The sequence below is a fragment of the Setaria italica genome, chromosome I (genome assembly GCF_000263155.2).
Source record: "Setaria italica strain Yugu1 chromosome I, Setaria_italica_v2.0, whole genome shotgun sequence".
Taxonomy (NCBI): Eukaryota; Viridiplantae; Streptophyta; class Magnoliopsida; order Poales; family Poaceae; genus Setaria; species Setaria italica.
Genome location: NC_028450.1, coordinates 38089316 through 38101460, shown reverse-complemented (window position 1 = coordinate 38101460; position 12145 = coordinate 38089316).

The window sequence follows — 12145 nt, the reverse complement described above, 5'->3', positions numbered from 1 at the left end:
CTTGATGATATGGCCCTGAGCGGCCATTTTTTCCTCCTTGATTCCTCTGATCACATTAACATTGTCCGAGACTAGCCTAAAGTGTTGAACCATGAGGTCACTCTCCAACGCCAAGCCTTCCCTACACACAATAGTCTCGACGATCTCTGCATCTGAGAGTCCACGAATCACCAGCGCAGACGCTCCCGAAAGTTTCCTACAACCTGCACCGTCTTGATCATCTCCAGGTCATCTATAAAATTGTTCACAAGACAGTGAGTAGATAAAGGACTCTGAAAAGAGCTCTCATGGATCGCCTTCTTGCGAGCATACCAGATGGCCCAAAGAGTGACTGCCATCCTCGTCAGATCCTCATGCTTTAGCAAGCTGATAATAGCCGCTAACCATCCCCTAGGCTCAGTTTCCCGAGTTTCACTAATCAGCTGTGTAATTTCCTCGTGTTCTAGAGCCTGCACGCATTTCGCAATATTGTACTCTATCAATGAGTGCTTCCAAGAATCAAGCATACCACAGATCGAATAGGTGCTTCGAGTAGCCATGTTCCTATGGTGCAGTACATCACCTGACGGCAAGGAGTGATGAACAAGCCTCCACAAGAACACATGTATCTTTGATGGTACCTTAACCTGTCGTAGCGACTTCCATTCATTTTTCTCAAACCTTAAATCTTAAATCTGATCTCCCAGCAATATTCTCTAGATATGTTGTAGCTCATTCTTTGTTTACAACCAACATCCTATAAGGTGAACAAACTTTTCATGGTGCCCTGCCCAGAAATCCCCTTGTCTCCGAGTGCAGACGGATATATTCAGAATCGCCTCAACATCAAACGGACAAAAAACAGCATGAAACTTTTGAACGTTCCATGAGATCGTCGTGTGATCTATCAGCTCGTCTACATCTGTCGGCATGCCCAGATATTTTTCACTCAGAGATTCATTATGGACATCAAGTACTCCCTTGATCACTCACAAAGAGATTGTCTGCAGCCCTTCGCAAAATGAATTGAGGACTTGTCCATATTAATCCTCTGTCCAGAAGCTTGACAGTAAATGTTGAGTACCTCCTTGATCTCCTCTACACTTTCCCTATTAGCTTTGAAAAATAGCAGGCTGTCATCTGCAAAGAGTAAGTGAGACACCACCGGAGCCGACAGCACCACTTTAATCCCATTGAGTACGGACGATTGATTCCTAGCTTTTTTAGCAGGCACGAAAGGCCCTCTGCTGCCAACATAAACAGATAGGGAGAGATAAGATCTCCTTGTCGGATACTCCTTGACGGTTTAAAATTGTTAAGTCTATCACCATTAAAGAGAACTGAAAAGGAGATAGTAGGTACCAGGCGTATCACAGTCTCAACCCAATATTGGTGGAAGCCCAATCGGAGCATGATCGCTCGCAGATAGTCCCACTCAACTCGGTCATAAGCTTTCCTCATGTCCAACTTTAGAGCACAACATCTCGATTCATGAGGCCTTTTCTGCTTCATAAAATGCAAACATTCATATGCCGAGATTATGTTGTCCATAATAAGACGCCTAGGCACAAATGCAGACTGCTCTTCTGAATAACCTCGAGCAACATTTGCTTCAGCCTGTTTGCAACAGCTTTCAAGGCGATCTTATACAGAACGTTACAAAGGCTTATAGGCATAAACTGGCCCCCAACTTCTCTAGATCCGCCACCGAACAATAAAAGTATCATTTATTGATGTAGCGTCCTCCTCCCCTCTCAAAATCCTCAACACTATTAAAGTAACTTTAGTTCCACATAAGTCCCAATGCCGCTGGAAGAAGTGTGACGGAAAACCATCAGGCCTCGGGAACTTTGTCGGAAACATATGAAACAAAGCTTCTTTGACTTCCTTCTCTAAAAAGGCTGCAAGTAAGCTATAGTTCATTACTGCAGTAACCTTCGTTGGGACTATACTCAACACTGCCTCCATGTTATTGGTCCCTTCAGAAGTATACAACTCCTTGTAGAAGGTAGTTGCTAGATCGCTCATCTCCTGGACATTTTCTGTCACCTGTCCATCCGGTTTTTCAACCTTGCGATCCTGTTTCTCCTCCTCTTTCTGCTAGCTCGAATATGAAAAAACCTAGAATTTCTGTCACCTGCAGAAAGCCACATAATTCTGGAAAGTTGCCTCCACATTATTTCTTCTCTATGGTTCAATTCCAAAATTTTCTCCGAGTTGGACCCATCCTCTACGAGTCAAACTGTAGCCGCTCTAGCTCTTGTTTCAGCCTGCGCAACTCCCCGCGCACATACCCAAATGCGTTCCTGTCCTACCTCACAAGGTGGCTAGAAACTTTCTTCAGTTTGCTCTGTAATTCCCGTAGGGTCGTTGCTTCATTCTCCTTCTGCCATGGCTTAAGCGGAGAGTTAGCATGTGTTTGGTTTTGAGACCAAGTGGAACGGGTTGGTTCCATTCCACTTTTGTGGGTTGGGTCCAATCCATCTCGTGTTTGGTTGAGAGGGATGGGTTCGGTCCAATCTTTTGTTTGGTTGGAGGTGTTGTGGGGGATAAGATGGGTGCCATTTTAACACCGTTAGCAACGGATCCCACCTGTCAGATGCGGGATCCATAGGTCATCCTCACTCACCTTATCTTCTTCCTCTGGCCACCCTTCCTCTCCCTCGCGCCACCGCTCCTCCCTCCCACACACTCTCCCCGCACCGGTCGCCGGTCCCCGCGCCGCTGCCACTCCCTCCCCCCGCGCCGGCCGCCGCTTCCCTCGCCGCGTCCTCCTTCACTCCTCCCCGTGATGCGGGCGGAGGGTGGCGGCGGGGGCGGCAGGCGGGCGGCGGGAGGAGGCGGGGTCGGCGGGAGGGCGAAGAGCGTCGGGCAGGCTACGGCAACGGTCGAGGCAGACGCGGGGGCAGGGAGGCACGCGCACTGGAGAGCACGGCGTCCGTGCGGGTCGAGTGCATACGCTCATTTGGGCAGACGCATTCGACCCACATCTGGGAGGAATATTCCCTCATGGGTCGGATCCAACCCAGATGCATTTCCAACCAAATGAGGGTCGATGGGGGTCGAACCCGTTCCGACCCGGTTCGACCCCCAAACCAAACACACCCTTAGAAAATTCAGCATGGGATTCCCACATAACTTCATACCTGAATCATTTCTTTCCTCGAGACCGTGGCTCCTCCGACCTCCAGCTCAGCAAGATCGGCACATGATCCGAGGCAGCCATCGACATATGCTTGCATTTCGCCAAAGGGAAACACACCAATGTTGCCAGAGCGCGATCCGAGCGCACTCGGCAATAGAAGCACCCAGCTACCTTCTTTTCATACGTCCAACTATGACCTTCATAACCTAAGTCATTTACGTCACATACATCCACCATATCACGGAATCGACAATTTGAGCATGGCTTCTCTCCTGTATGTCCATATATTCCGTTCGATGTAACACTTCATTGAAATCATTAATACACAATCATAGGAGGTGTGATGACTTATGTTTCAACATATCCTTCGTCTTTGCCTCTCGTTTGCCTCTCGTTTGTTCGTGAGTTGCACTGCTGCAGCGGGCTGGCTATGCTTGCGAGTTGCAATTGCCTTCTAAACTGGGCCACAAGGAGGAGTGAGGAGAGCTAGAGCTAGCAATCAAATAGGGCCAGGGCCAGAGTATAGCAGGCCCTAAATCCGGCTGACAGGCCGGTACAAGAGTAGTAACTGGGACGGAAGGCCTATATAGTTGGCCGCCGGGCCGAACCTTGTGTCCCAGCCTCCCTACGCACAACCGAATCGCAAGTCTAGGCGTCTAGCATAGCTAGCTGCCTGCACTGCTGTGTGTTGCCAGTTACTACTCTCCCTCCCTCCAAAAGGACATCCTGTGATGAGTCGAGTTCATTGGAGACAACCAGGCCTAAAGGGCTAAAACCCGGGACTAATCAGCTCCAACACGTTAGGCAGCCCATCAAGTTGGTTCTCCTCCACGCGGCTATGATTTTCTTTTCGGATCATTTCTGAAACAAATCCTTGCTGGTAATGATCAGATCAAGGAAGAAAGCACAGTGCCTTCACGCCCACGAGATAATTTCAGACAGAACCTGCCGCGCCCAGTCCCCTCCTCCCTCATAAATAGAGCCTACTACTCCCAAGTCCTCCCTGTAGCCTGTCAACTCGATCCAATTGGATTCCTTAACGTACACCATCTTCCCCGGCCCGGACCTTCTGATGATTATTCTCTGCACACGTTGCTGCTGTGTAGCCCAGCCTACTGCCCTGCAGGTTGTAGCCATGAATAAATATATGAAAGATGCCATAGCTCACCAGCTACGGTTACATGTCTTCCATCAGATTAGGGGCTAGATCATCAGCACGAGGACAACGCAATTATTTGGGACAATGCGAACGTAATACCAACCAATCTATGCCCCCGGCCCCCGGCCCGGACCCCTTTTTCGTCGTCCTGGGGCAACTTTTCTTTTTGTCATGCAACGCACCGGAGCTCCTGGGTCTCCTGCTGTACGTGACGGGGACGGATTCTTGGCGTGGGTGCAATCATGCGACCGTGTGTCGCGACGGCAAAACGTCTGCCGCCGTAATCATGCGCCCCATGCACGACCGGGACAGACAAACTTTCACTACCGGATTGGCTTTTCAGATGCCGTTCTCGAGTGGTAGGCTGGTAGCTAGCAGTACTACAGTGACCAAATAAAACGACGAGCAGAACAAGCGAACATTTTAAACATCTAGCTCACGTCCTGTAGCATGGAGTAAAATTAGATGGGGGGCCATGACAAGAAGAAGACAGACACGCGGGTGTGTACTGCAAGGGGCGGTTGGGTTGGGTCATCTAGTAGCGCCATTGGTTGGCTCGTCAGTTCGTTGCGATCCGCTGTGCACTTCAAAACCTCCCTCTCCCTTGATCTGCGGTTTCCATTGTGCGACCGGCAAAAACTAAAACCTCCGCGCGCGGCCACCCAAGCGGGAGGCTCCGCGTGTAAAGCACCGGGTTTTGTCTGGTTATGGTTGTCACCTCGGTGCTCGGGGGTTCGTGGAACGCTAACTGCCCCGGTCACTTTCTTATCCTTTTCTTTCCTTCCGATCCCTTTTCCAGGCAGAGCGAGAGAGAGATGGAGATCAGCTCGAGTGAGATGGGACGTTAACCTCCACCGATCGTGGCAGATTGGCAGCTGCGTCGCGTCGCGATAGTGGCCGCCGTGCACTACTGCATGGCCCTGTGATCTGATCTCTTGCTCGGTAGTTATGCGAGGCGATAAACAATTAAGCTTAAGCCTTAGCTCCAGAGCAGACAAAAGAGAGAGTTAGAAGCGGCTTAGTCGGAGTCCATATCCAATCCGACGCGAGCGCAGTGATGGAATGGAATGGAAAAAGGCGAGGCGGCTTGGCCGGTGTTGGAGCCGTGTGCTGTCAACAAAAGGATTTGGACTCCGCAACAGCGCAAGTAGCAAAGGGATCCGGCGCCTTTCTCTGCTTGCTTAAAGACCAAACCAACCGCAAGTGCGGGAGCTTTCCACTCATTTGTCTTGCACGACGCCTCCGTATCTCCCTATCACTCTATCTCACCGCGCGCTTTCTCCCTGCTGTTTGCAGCATCGCGATACAGTAGCAGAGCGTGAACAGCAGGCACGCACATCTTGTGATAAAAGCGACCGAGTACGAGCTCTTCAGCTGCATGGTGCAGATGAAATTTTTACCAACAACGTGCAGTTCAGTCGGAGTCATGATCAGCTTGCTTTACTACCCAACGTCCCAACGTGAAAAGATTGTTGTATGGGGGGAAGAGAGTGGAATTCCTAGGCGAGTGATTGGCCGGATCGGTGAATGGGGAGCGCTGGCGCTGGCCTGGGTCGGCTGTCCCTGTCCGTCGAGTTGGGGGAGGTTGGCGTGGAGCGCGGGCCCGCCCACGCTGGTTAACCATCCCCTTCTAGTAGATCGGGAAAAGAGAGACGGCAAAGCGGAGAAAGGGAAAAGGCGCCCGTCCAAAGAGCCAGCCGGAGCCGGAGGCGTGGCCGCATTGGCCAGCAAGTAGCCGCGCGACGCGGACCGGACTCCACCCGCCGCCGCCCGCCCGCCCGCTGGTCCATCGCTGATTTCCCAGTGCGCTCGCCATTTCCGTGAGGGAAACGCGCGGCCGTCCCGGCTGATTTCCCACGGCGCCGGCCGAGCCGAGCCTGGTTGGTTTGGCAAAAGGTCAGGTCTCGACGCGCGTACGAGGGAAAGGGACGCCCTGCCCCTGCGCGCTCGTTGCTTGCGGCCCGCGTGCGCGTCTCGCTCGATGCCGTTGAACGGGGCAACGGGCCCCGTTGCCGTATCGGGAAAGAAGTCCCGCAGCTTTTTCCATCTGCCCCGGCAGCCTTTCACCGTGGTGGTGGCGCTAGTGGTGGCGCGCGCGCGCGCGTGCACGGCCAAGCGGATTGGCTCGCCGCGCGAGAATTCCACCCCGCGCGGGCACCGAGCACCACACCAGGCAGGAGGAGTGCGTTGCGTGCTCGCCTCTTGGTCCTGCTGGGTGGTGGTTAGTTAGTGCGTGTCGTATCTGGGGGAGTACGGCCGATACCGACGGGTCGCGGGGGGTGCAGTGCAGGTGCAGCCGTGTAGTAGGCCTACCGATGCAAGGGAGGCGTTTTCATTCGCGCTTGACAAATGGACCCGCCGACTAGGCGGTGACGGGGGACGCCCTCGATCTCATCGTTGTCGTGGTGGCCACACCCGTCGGGGCGTTGAACCGGTCGCGGTTCAACCCCAGCTGCCCGTCCGGTATGCGTGACGCCCTCACCAGCGCTGAATTCAAACTTGGAAGCGCAGATTGGCATGTTTCGATCGCGCCGGGCGAGACGACGGGCGTCGCGGTCGTATGGCTGGAGCCGGCGCATGGCGGGATACGTTGCCGACGAAAAGAAACGTGTGGAAATCGACGGAGGAAAAGGACGGCCGGGGGGGGGACAACCGGAACAAGGCCGCGAAAGCTGCCACGTCGCGGGGGCCGTGGCCTACTTGCGTGCGCGCGCGCGCGCGGCTGGTTTTCCTGTTCCGGCTCTTATCATTGCGACGCGAGAGCGACGTCGGGACGGCACGAACACGGGAGGAAATTGGCGGCTGGAGGAAGAAAGAATCCAAGCTCTTTTTTGCGCCGCCCACATGTAACGAGCAATCAATCCGACGTGCTGTGACAATACATGCCTTCTGCTGTTTTCAACTGCATATGTTTACAGAAACGGAAAGGTAGGTAGGGGAGTGTGTGCCGGTGGTTTGAGCCTACGAGAATGTCGAGTTGAAACAGTTGCAGTGCTCCTCCAGCGCGTGCATGTAGGTGCTCCTGGGAACCGTGGAATATGGAAACGCAGAGGAATAAATACTTCAAGGATACATTATTTTGGCATGGATTCTTTCATTGTTAGCAGATTATTTTTTTTAAAAAAAGGCAAACAATTCTATAGTTCGACGAATGTGCATCTAACCTGATGTGGCAGAGACACAAATTCTATTTCTAATGCTTTCTTCGAGTGATACTTCTATTTGTGCTTCTTGTGCTCTTTTTTGCTTAGCCTTTTAAGCCGCAAAATCTAGGTGCTAATTAAGGTATGAGCTGCTCTTGCGGTTGAGACTCGAGAGAAACAATGCTACTAATCTCTTTATAACGAAATCAGCTCCATAAGCTATTGCGTCTCATTCGGCCACGTCACTAGCAATTCTCATTCGTCGGATGTTAATCGAACCGTCCAAACACGGGCTCAGCAGCTAATGTTTCGGGTGAGATTGAAGAGAATAACAATGCTATTATTGCATTAAAAATGATGTTATTGGCCTGCAATGATCCAAAAGGGACAACTCGTGCTGCAGATGATGGACCGTGGGAATGGCGCACACCAAAGTAGAACTATATCTAGGTTAGCATCAAATATAAAAGTAAACTGAGTGGATGTAAACAATAGTATACAACATCAATTTTTTTTTAACTGAGCGTAGCTCAGCTGGTAAGGTTTTGTTGTGGTGGAACCTGCTCATCAGGATTCGAGTCCTTAACTCGGCAGTGCTTGCATTTCCCTGGATTTATTCCAAGATTTAACCGGTGCAGTGGTAGGCGACGTACCTGTCGACAACGAGACGCCAGGGGTAACTTTGTCAATCTCGAGGATTCGCCGGCTCAGTCTTTCGGAGGTGCTCACAGGGGTAGGGTTGCGTACGTGTGTTCGTAGGGGCAAGTGTGCGTACACGTATGTGAGTGTCTGCGTATGTGCTGTGTGATTCGCAAAAAACATCATTTTTTTTGGGTTTAGTGCAACAGCATCCACCACTGTATTATAATTATCTATCCGGTTCCGTATAAATTATCACTTTTGACTTATAATAACATCATTTTAAATATCCGCACAAGTAAAATGAAAAATAAACTAGGTAGTAGATTTGTTGTAGAAATACATCAAGCGTGTTGTATATTAATGACCGATCACATGTACCCCGCAAAAAAATGACTAATAACATGTGCGTTTCTTAAGATGAAAGTATAAATATTGAAGTCACCACCGATAGTTATTTGACCATAGGCTTTTTCAATTACTGTAGTATAAATATCAGCTCATTGACTAACGCGCAGTCCTCTGTCCTTTTATCTGGGTGGAATGAAAGCATTCTTCCCTTTGACCCCAAACTAATTTTAGTTGGACCAAGCTTCAACCATCTGCCGTGCGTGTCTATATATATATAAATCAAATAAGTCAAGAACTTTTTTTTTTTAAAAAAAGTCAAGAACTGACAATTGGCAAACCCAAGTTAAAGAACTGATTGACCTATATTTATTTGCTCGTCCTAATCATGATATGCTGGTCGTCAAAAAAAGCTGCGTATCAAATCTGACCCTCTTACGCAAGCCCTTATTTTTTCCTCGTGTACTTCCTTTGTTTCCACCGTTCGATTTCTCCGGATGAACAGTTCTTTATTTTTTTCAATCACTCTAAAATCTCTCTCGTTAAAATGGTTATAAAGTACCAGGCGGTACTTCTAGGTACTATTTTATTAAATGTTTGCTAGCCGTTGATCTGAGAAAGATAATTAAAAAATTAAATTAAATTGGGTATGCGCCCACGGTTTTTTTACTTGTCCAACATATAGTACTTTTCTTTAGATACTTCTAGGTACTTCCTATTTTTCCACCGTACGATTCATCTGGATGGACGACTCTCTATTTTCAACCATTCTAAAAAATCCTCGTATTATAATTATCTATCTGGTTCCATATCACTTTTTACTTATAATAACATTCTTTTAAATATCTGCACAAGTGAAATAAAAAATAAACTACATAGTAGATTTCTTGTAGAAATACATCAAGCATGTTGTATATTATAATGACCAATCATATTTACCCCGCAAAAAAATGACTAATAACATGTGCTTTTCGTAAGATGAAAGTACAAATATTGAAGTCACCACCGATAGTTATTTGACACTAGGATTTTTCAATTGCTGTAGTATAAATATCCGCTCATTGACTAACGCTTAGTCCTCTATCCTTTATCTGCGTGGAATGAAAGCATTCTTCCCTTTGACCCAAACTAATTTCAGTTGGACCAAGCTTCAACCATCTGCCGTCACATATATATTTATATAAATCAAATAAGTCAATAACTGACAATTGGCAAACCCAAGTTAAAGAACTGATTGACCTATATCTATTTGCCTGTCCTAATCATGATATGCTGATCATGAAAAAATAAAGCTGCGTACCAAATCTAACCCTTTTACATACTCCCCCATTCCAAATTACTATTCGTTTTGACTTTTCTAGTTACATAACTTTTGCTATGTATCTAGACATAATATATATCTAGGTGCATATCAAAGGTTATGTATTTAGAAAAGCCAAAACGAATAGTAATTTGGGGTGGAGGGAGTAGAACCTTATTTTTTCCTAGTTCATGTGATATATCAACTTGTTTTAACCATAACGAGCATAGGCAAGCTGTCACCAACAAAGCATTAATTACTAATAAGCCTCCTTGGTATATATTTTTCCAGTTCATAACATGAAAAACATAAATAAATCCATACAAAACATTTGGCCTCCAATACGTACATGCTGACAAATCACCAGCTCATACAGTACGATTTGTCATTGAAAAATAATGACAGATGTCAAACAAAAGAAATGATGAAGATCACGGCTTGCAAAAAACTAAATTTGATTTGGGAGGTTGGTAAGTCCTACTCGACCTTTCTTTAGTCTGTCAACATCACAAATTGGACGACGTATGGACGTTTACTTCTTCGTTTGGCTTTTCAAATTATAACATGGCTTCCAATCCATCACAGCCTTGGGCTCATTTAATTGGGGGTTTCAAGTAAGTTCTGGGTCATGGTACAAGTAACATGGCTACCGACGGTGAAAAGAAAACCGACAGCCTCCCCATCCCCGCTATTACAAGTAATCCGTTAATAAAACTTTTAGAAACATGGTACCCATATCAGTGTGATCTTAGCTTAATTTTCTCCGTAAACTAGGTCAAGCCTAGGAATTCCGATAAAGATGCATTAGATCTTAACTTAAGGCTCTGTTTGTTTGAGATTATTATCCACCTAGATTATATAAGCTAGATTATGAGTCATGAATACTATGGTAAAAGGCTACCTTGAGAACATACTGAGACCACAAATAATCTGAAATAAGATGATCCTTTACCCTACTACTCTTGGAATATAATCCAACTTATATAATTTAGTCCTCTCTCTCTTTTTTTTCTTGTGTTGATTCCCGTCCATATTCATATGACCCCTTCGTTTGAATAGCAAAACAAATTGGCTTCCCCATTGCCTAGCGGTTGCTTCCTGGTTCTAGCCTGTTGACGCATTTGCCTAGCCAATCATATGTCCCGTTGCACTCAAAACCATAGGGTCCGCCTAACCTTTAGGCTAGGATAGGTTATCCCGACACATCGCACAAGGGAAAACAGAAACAGGCTACGCGGATCACCAGAGAGGAGAACAGAAAGAAATGCTCGCCCGCCAATCATGATGTGGCCTCGTTAAGCAACCAGCTAGAAAGAGTATATCCCAACAGCGATGAAACTAAAAGCATTGCTGATCATCAGCGAAAATAACACCGAGATCTTTGCCGAAACGCACGACGCGCCACCCCTTCTTTCCCCACTGCCTAACCATGCCTCGTTCTTCCAGGGAAAAAAAACGTAGCTTTTCTCTCACGGAGAGCAGAAAAGGAACCGGTCGCAACCCGATGGTTTGTGCGCGAGAGACGTGCTTAGACCTGCGAGCGAGCCGTGCACCGGCGGCGGCGGCGGCCGCCCGTGCGGACACGGCGCCTCCGATAGATGATGCTCCACGCGACAACGCCGGCTGTTAGAATTTACAAGGGTCCCCGGGCATGGTCGCCGCGTAGCTTGGCTACGCGTGCCGGCCCGTGGAGAACCAGCAGGACGACGTCCACGGATTAGTTAGCTGGGCTCTCGGGCTTGACGGCTAAACGCGGCTTAATGATTTCCAGCGGTGAAACAACTGCGATCCTGATGGCCGACGGATGTTTGTTGCAGGCAGCAGCTGCCGAGGGTCCTCTGGTTTTTGAAAGAGGATTGGAGCTTTTGGGAATTGGGGTCAAAAGAAAATACTTATTAGTTGTAGAGGTGGAGGAGGACAAGGGAGGTGAAGCACTACAAGCCGTGCCGAATGAAGTACAGCTCGGAGCGTGCAGAAAACGAACTCTGGAATGCGACCTTCTTCTTCACCACCAAAAAGAAGAAGAAAAAAACGAATCCAAGCAACGGCGTTGCGGGTGTTCCAAGGAGAAAAAAAGGAGAGGGAAGAAAAGAGGGATAGAAGATGCAAATTAAAGAAGGATGCCGACCGTAAGTACATCGTGTTTGATCCAACTACAGTACCAACGACCGTTCGAGCACGCACTACTTGATCTAGCGCTATGTCCGTCCCTTCGCTAATTGCTAAGCCGATTCTTTCTTCACAGCACACATGTCACTCCATTCTAGATCGTACCGGGTTTTACAGGAAACAACGATATGGCTTACAGAGGACTCTTACTCTCTTATCAAACGATTACGAAACTCTAACTCTTGCGTACGGATTCCAAATTAACGATGACCTAGTATTCACCGAACAACTAGAGATGTGATCACGGCAAAGCGTGCTTACCA